Below are 230 nucleotides of genomic sequence, written 5' to 3'. Positions count from 1 at the left end.
CCTGTATGCAGCAAAATGTTGGGTCCTGTTTACATACCCAATCTGATAGTCTGTCTTTTTATTGGAGAATTGAGTTTATTGATATTAATAGATATTAAGGAAAAGTAATTGTTGCTTCCTGTTATTTTTGTAGTTAGAGGTAGCATTCTGTTCATGTGTCAATCTTTTAGTTTTGTTGGAAGATTACATTTCTGCTTTTTCAGGGATGTAGTTCCCCTTCTTGTGTTGGA

Source organism: Mastomys coucha, unplaced genomic scaffold, assembly GCF_008632895.1.
Source record: "Mastomys coucha isolate ucsf_1 unplaced genomic scaffold, UCSF_Mcou_1 pScaffold7, whole genome shotgun sequence".
Classification (NCBI taxonomy): domain Eukaryota; kingdom Metazoa; phylum Chordata; class Mammalia; order Rodentia; family Muridae; genus Mastomys; species Mastomys coucha.
The sequence above is the reverse complement of the archived record's forward strand: the minus strand, read 5'-3'. Positions refer to the sequence as shown.